Source organism: Triticum dicoccoides, chromosome 6B, assembly GCF_002162155.2.
Source record: "Triticum dicoccoides isolate Atlit2015 ecotype Zavitan chromosome 6B, WEW_v2.0, whole genome shotgun sequence".
NCBI lineage: Eukaryota > Viridiplantae > Streptophyta > Magnoliopsida > Poales > Poaceae > Triticum > Triticum dicoccoides.
In genome coordinates, this window is record NC_041391.1 from 517,272,066 (window position 1) to 517,278,891 (window position 6,826).

General features: G+C 44.8%; 1 long non-coding RNA gene across 1 annotated transcript; it reads left to right on the top strand.

Moving 5' to 3' along the window:
- Positions 1 to 2,179: 2,179 nt before the first annotated feature.
- On the top strand, positions 2,180 to 3,371 carry LOC119324925. The gene is made up of 3 exons (XR_005157231.1): positions 2,180 to 2,290; positions 2,396 to 2,465; positions 3,305 to 3,371. It is a non-coding gene; the product is annotated as an uncharacterized LOC119324925 (long non-coding RNA).
- The last annotated feature ends 3,455 nt before the right edge of the window (positions 3,372 to 6,826 follow it).

The following is a 6,826-nucleotide window of genomic DNA, read 5'->3' on the forward strand; positions in this document are numbered from 1 at the left end:
GCTGCTCCTTGAGCTCCCAGTATTTTCCTAGGAGGCGGTTGAAGGCTGTGGGACCTTGAAGTATGTCTAGAGGGGAGTGATTAGACTACTTGACCAATTAAAAACTTAACCTTTTCCCAATTTTAGACTTTGGCAGATTTTAGCTATTTTTGCACAAATCAAGCAAGCATGCAAAGAGTATATGAGCAGCGGAAATTAAAGCATGCAACTTGCAAGAATGTAAAGGGAAGGGTTTAGGAGGATTCAAACGCAATTGGAGACACGGATGTTTTTCTCGTGGTTCCGATAGGTGGTGCTACTTTGATGGAGACTTCAACCCACGAAGGGTAATGGTTGCGCGAGTCCACGGAGGCCTCCACCCACGAAGGGTCCACGAAGAAGCAACCTTGTCTATCCCACCATGGCCGTTGCCCACGAAGGACTTGCCTCACTAGCGGTAGATCTTCACGAAGTAGGCGATCTCCTTGCCCTTACAAACTCCTTGGTTCAACTCCACAATCTTGTCGGAGGCTCCCAAGTGACACCTAGCCAATCTAGGAGACACCACTCTCCAAGAAGTAACAAATGGTGTGTTGATGATGAACTCCTTGCTCTTGTGCTTCAAATGATAGTCTCCCCAACACTCAACTCTCTCTCATAGGATTTGGATCTGGTGGAAAGAAGATTTGAGTGGAAAGCAACTTGGGGAAGGCTAGAGATCAAGATTCATATGGTAGGTATGGAATATCTTGGCCTCAACACAATAGTTCTGGAGTTCTGAAGTAGATGCAATACTAGTTCTGAAGTTCTAAAGTTCCTGAAGTTCTAAAGTTTCTGTCTAATTAGTAGTTTCTGAAATTTCTGAAGTTTCTGAAGTAGATGCAATAGTTCTGAAGTTCTGAAGTAGATGCAATACTAGTTCTGAAGTTCTGAAGTTTCTGTCTAATTAGTAGTTTCTGAAGTTTTTGAAGTAGATGAATTTGACGCACCAGATTAATTTGATGCAGGCCCAAGGAACTCCGCCCGCTCCTGCAGGAGAAGAAGCTGTACACCTTTGTTGGCTTCTCCATTGGAGGTGACAAGGAGAAGCTGAAGTTGTCTGGTTTGGAGATCAACCCCGACAAGTTTGTCGACATGCAGCGCAAATGGAGAGTTCCAAACAATGGAAAGAAGTGGCAGTCTTTGGCTGAGTTTGCAGCCAGCCTCATCCACCCATACTACAAGGAAATGAAGCAGAAGATCAACAAGAAATCGGACCACCTACTATGGGGGACAGCCCACTGCCAAACAACCTCATCGAGTACGCCGCGAAAGATGCGTACGTCACCTACGAGGCATGGAAGAAAATCGAAACCACCAAAGAAGGTTTGAAGCAATGGCAAGAGGCGGAGGATCATTGGGATGACCCCTGCTACTGGGGATATTGAGTTGTTTGTGGTATTATGTATCTCAGTTTGTAGTTATGTGGTTGAACAAGTTTGCTTTTGTTATGTTGAACAAGTTTGCTTTTGTAATGATGAACAAGTTTGCTTTTGTTATGTAGTTATGTGATTGTTATGATGCTGGTGCAGAACACTTGTTGTGATTGTTATGATGCTGGTGCAGAAATGAAAAAATACTTATGGTTGTGATGTGATGCAAAATCCTTCAAGTTTTGGTGATCATTTAGTTCAAGTTTTGGTCAGATCATACAGAATGTTGTCTAGAAGTTGTTGCGATCATTTAGTAGTTTTTTTGAACTAAAGATGCTATTTTAACTGAATTTTGCTTCAACTGAACCCATTTCATTGTGAGCAAAAAAATATGCGCCAGCGGGGACTCGAACCCACGATCGTGCGCTTGTTTCACTATGTTTCTACCACTGGGCTAGGACGAGACTATTAGTATTCCACTCTATGCCAACCCTTTTGAATATATCAAACTAGTCAAGTATCAAGCACACACCTCACTGACAAGTGGGCCACTCAACCCACTCGCTGACAAGTGGGCCATTTTGCTATTGTACCCAAGCTACCAAAAATATGCGCGCGGGGGGGCTCAAACCCATGACCGTGCACTTAGTTCACTTTGTTTCTACCACTGGGCTAGGAAGAGGTTGTTGGTTTTGTACTCTATGCCCACCCTTTTCAATATATCAAATACAGAACTCGCTGACAAGTGCCCACTCCTCCTCTCCACTTGACCCACTCCTCCTCTCCATTATCCACTCGACCCACTCCTCCTCTCCGCAGCCGGCATCCCCTTCTCCTCCATCGACAGCGTCCCTGGCGACCCACTCCTCCATCGACGGTGACGGCGACGGCCTCCTAAGGTATGAATCCGCCGACTCCTTCCTGTTCCTCTTCCTATTGATTAGATTAGGGTTTCGTGGCGCATGCTGATTAGGGTTCCTCTTCCTATTGATCCGCCGAAGCAGATCCACAAGATCAAGAGGAGGCCTGCACCCTCTGCGTCCACGACACCCTCTGCAGTTGCCATCCCCCCAGGTCCATTCCGTTCCCCCCTCTGCAGATTAGGGTTTTCGATTTGATTTGGCTATTTGCTTAATTTTCTTTCAGAGATTATAAAGTTGTTCAGTTTTAAGCCAATAGCCTTCATGTGGTGTTCTGAATGCATGATTCAGCAACTCAACTGAATCATTCTGTTACTATTTTAATACAACTTTGTATGAGATGGAGTAGCTAATTGGTGTTTCTGATCTTAACTTTGGATCGTGACATAAATATACATGTAGTGCTGAAAAGTAGAAATGAGTGTGGTTTTGACTTGCCATGAAGAAATGTTGATATTTATGGTTAGGTTTGATGCAGTAGGTTGTACTCCCTCTGTAAAGAAATTTGTGCCTTAATACCTTTTCTGCCATTTATAGTAGATTTATAGATATGTTCAGATATGTTTATGCCAATGTTCAGATATGGATGGGTTTAGATAGGGATATTTTCTATCATTTATGCCAATGTTTAGATATGTTCATTTATAGATATGGAACAATGTCCATTTATAGTAGATATGGTTCTAGCTGTGTTTTGATCCATTTATAGTAGATTTTAGTGCTGTTCCTGTTGGTGGTCACCTGATGATGTTGATGTTGTTATTTTTTGTTGTGGTTACCGTATGGGTGCACATGATGTTGTTATTCTTGTTGCTGATGATGATTGCCCCTTTGCCAAGATAGAGTATGAGCAAATTGAGGCCATTGCCATTTATAGTAGTATTCCAAATTGAGGCCCTGGCAAACACATGTAGTAATTATTCTACTATTTTGAAGTGCTTGTTTCCTATTTCTGTCCAGTCCTATTGTTTAATTTACAATGCTGCTTTTCAGAGAAGTGAGATGGCTGGCTTGGAAGGTTTCAAGTTCTTCGAGATTGTAATTGAGAAATCTTGCAGTAGGCAGGTATATTTATCATCACTCATTTCTTTATCATCACTCTGTTGTCTAGTTCTTGATTGCCACAATTAACCATTGCTTGACCCTCGTTGCAGAGGCTGCCTGACAAGTTTGCGAAGATGCTCGCCGGCCGTGAGCCCCACAAAGTGAAGCTGCGGGAGGCCGGCAGCGGGCTTCGCGGGTTGTGGGACATGTCAGTGGTGTTCGATGGCGAAGGCCACATGTACCTAGGGCCCGGCTGGGAGCATTTCGCCCGCGCCCATGAGCTACAGCTCGGATACTTCCTTGTCTTCCGCTACGACGGCGACGCCATGTTCACCGTGAAGATGTTCGACAACACCATGTGTCGCATGTACTACCAGCACGACGACGATGCCAGTAAGCTCTCTGCCTCTCTTCTTCCTGTCATTTTGGCTTCCTCTACCTGCACGACGACAACACCATGTTCACACTTTGTTACATTTGGCCAAGCAATGGGAGCAACAGCGAGGATGATGAGGAGTAGAGCGGGGATGACGAGGAGCAGCCTATTCTGGCTGACGACGACCATGCTATGGTGGTGGCGGATGACGACCTTGCTATGGTGGTGGCGGACAATGACCTTGCTATGGTGGTGGCGGACGATGACCTCGCGATGGTGGTGGCGGACGACGACCTCGCGATGGTGGTGGCGCCTGCAATCCCACAGCTTGGCGACAGGACCATGCCAATTGTGGTAGAGGAGTACATCCGCGTTGGGATTCGCCACTCTGAGCGCATCAGGTTGATGAAGGAGAAGAAGGAGTGAAGATGTTAAGAAAATGAAGTGGCAATGTTAAGCATGTTAGGTTTAAGCTTGTTAGTGTAATCTGAACATCTCAATGTTAAGTATGTCAGGTTTAATTTTGTGCATGCTCATGGATGCTATATGACAGTGTCATCTAAACATGTCAATTTCTTAACAATGAATATTCAGTTTGGTAATTGATGGGAATTGAAATTTCTTAACATGACTCTAACCCTAGCCACAGACGGCCGCTGCGACGAAATCGGCCGGGTTTTGAAAACACCGTAAAAAAATCAAAAAAAATGGGAGACCCCCGCGTCACATCATCAAATGTGGCCTGCCAACTAGCAAAAATACTAAACTTGCAATACCGGCGTTTTCTTAAGAAAGTGTTCTCAAAAACGACCTACCATGAACGAAGATTCATGGCTTTCAAGCCAAACTAGCAATGATATGGCCACATCCGATGAATAGTTTCTGATAATATACCCAAATTGGGCGCATGCCTCCGTCTTGTGATGGCAAACAATGTTGCCAAAGTGAGGTTCCAACTTGTTTAACAAGAAAAACCGTTTTTCATTTTTTGAATGCAGAAGACATGCGTTTTTCGTGAAGCGGCTACAAGGAGGGTCACCCCAAACGGCGCCATTCCATGTCTATCTCAAAGTAGACCCTATTTTACGGACGGACGCCAAAAAGCATGCATTTCCGACCCTCGTAGCTACTCCCGGCAATTCATACCACCTTCGGCCGATTCAGCTGGAACCGGCTGGAATTTGAATTGCGGGTCCTCCATAGCTTGCCTGTTATTTTCACTAAAAATGCTTTTTAGCTTCACAGGTAGGCATTTCATCACAGAATCGACAGCAGATTTGCACGGCTCAAACCCTAGCCACGGACGGCCACCGCGATGAAATCCGCCGGTTTTTGAAAACACCTTAAAAAATTCAAAAAAAATCAAAAAATGGGAGACCTCCGCGTCACATCATCAAATGTGGCCTACCAACTAGCAAAAATACTAAACTTGCAATACCGGCATTTTCTTAAAAAAGTGTTCTCAAAAACGACCTACCATGAACGAAGATTCATGGCTTTCAAGCCAAACTAGCATTGGTATGGCCACATCCAATGAATAGTTTCTGATAATATGCCCAAATTGGGCGCATGCCTCCCTCTTGTGATGGCAAACAATGTTGCCAAAGCAAGGTTCCAACTTGTTTAACAAGAAAAACCGTTTTTCATTTTTTGAATGCAGAAGACATGCATTTTTCGTGAAGCGGCTACAAGGAGGGCCACCCCAAACGGCGCCATTCCATGTCTATCTCAAAGTAGACCCTATTTTATGGACGGCCACCAAAAAGCATGCATTTCCGACCCTTGTAGCTACTCCCGGCAATTCATACCACCTTCGGCCGATTCAGTTGGAACCGGCTGGAATTTGAACTGCGGGTCCTCCATAGCTTGCCCGTTATTTTCACTAAAAATGCTTTTTTAGCTTCACAGGTAGGCATTTCATCACAGAATCGACAACAGATTTGCACGGCTCAAACCCTAGCCACGGACGGCCGCCGCGACGAAATCCGCCGGTTTTTGAAAATACCGTAAAAAATTCAAAACAAATCAAAAAAATGGGAGACCTCCGCGTCACATCATCAAATGTGGCCTACCAACTAGCAAAAATACTAAACTTGCAATACCGGCGTTTTCTTAAAAAAGTGTTCTCAAAAACGACCTACCATGAACGAAGATTCATGGCTTTCAAGCCAAACTAGCAATGATATGGCCACATCCGATGAATAGTTTCTGATAATATGCCCAAATTGGGAGCATGCCTCCGTCTTGTGATGGCAAACAATGTTGCCAAAGCGAGGCTCCAACTTCTTTAACAAGAAAAACCGTTTTTCATTTTTTTGAATGCAGAAGACATGCGTTTTTCGTGAAGCGGCTACAAGGAGGGTCACCCCAAACGGCGCCATTCCATGTCTATCTCAAAGTAGACCCTATTTTACGGACGGACGCCAAAAATCATGCATTTTTGACCCTCGTAGCTACTCTCGGCAATTCATACCACCTTCGGTCGATTCAGCTGGAACCGGCTGGAATTTGAACTGCGGGTCCTCCATAGCTTGCCCGTTATTTTCACTAAAAATGCTTTTTAGCTTCATAGGTAGGCATTTCATCACAGAATCGACAACAGATTTGCACAGCTCAAACCCTAGCCATGGCCGGCCGCCGCGACGAAATCCGCCGGTTTTTGAAAACACCGTAAAAAAATCAAAAAAAATAGGAGACCTCCATGTCACATTATCCAATGTGTCCTACCAACTAGCAAAAATACTAAACTTGCAATACAAATGTTTTCTTGAGCTACTCGGTATGATTTTAACCATGATTTCTACAAAGTTTACAAAAAAAACCTATTTTTCTGCCTCAAAACCTCTAAAAACTGGTGAAAATTTCCCTCCCACCCCACCAAAATTTCCCTCCTAGCACCAAATTTTCCCTCCCACCCCACGAAAATTTCCCACCACTTCTCTCCCACTACCATTCGGGACCCACCACCCCTCTCCCACTAAACACGCGGGATCCTCCCCTCCCACTCCCCAAAATTTCCCCATTTCATTCCCCTTCCCGACGAACCCTAGCTTCTCCCCTGCTCCACCCCGCCCCGCCACCCCACTCCCTCCCCT